Here is a 520-nt window from a genome sequence, read left to right on the forward strand (position 1 = left end):
GGACACGCCTCTTACCTCCACCAGTCTCGCCTTCCTCACGCTGGAATTGTTTACAGAAAAAAAAATCCTTATTGTTTGTTTCATTCGTTCATATCTCTAGTTTTTTTTTCACACGTGATTAATCTCAACATTAACACATTTACTCCTCCCTTTTTATCCTTATTGTTTGTTTCATTTGTTCATATCTATATTTCTTTTTTCCAACGCATGATTAACGAAAACATTAAAACAGTGTTAGCCTTACAGCAGGGGTGACGGTTGACGCGCGGGCGGTGACGTCACGCGGCAGAAGCTATAAAAGGGGGACGGCGCGTTGGCCCCCCCCTTTAGTTCATCAGACTCGCGAGATCGCAGTTAGAGTTTCCGTCACGCCAAATCAGGGCGGGAAAGAAGCCCAGGAAAATTCTGGGAAAAGGAAAAGTGGAAGAATGCTGCGTTGCGCAGTCAGAGGACCAGTTTTATCGGCAGACATGAACCCCGTGAGTAGGCATTTGCCTTAACCCCAAACTACCAACATCTC

The sequence above is a fragment of the Penaeus monodon genome, chromosome 34 (assembly GCF_015228065.2).
Source record: "Penaeus monodon isolate SGIC_2016 chromosome 34, NSTDA_Pmon_1, whole genome shotgun sequence".
Taxonomy (NCBI): Eukaryota; Metazoa; Arthropoda; class Malacostraca; order Decapoda; family Penaeidae; genus Penaeus; species Penaeus monodon.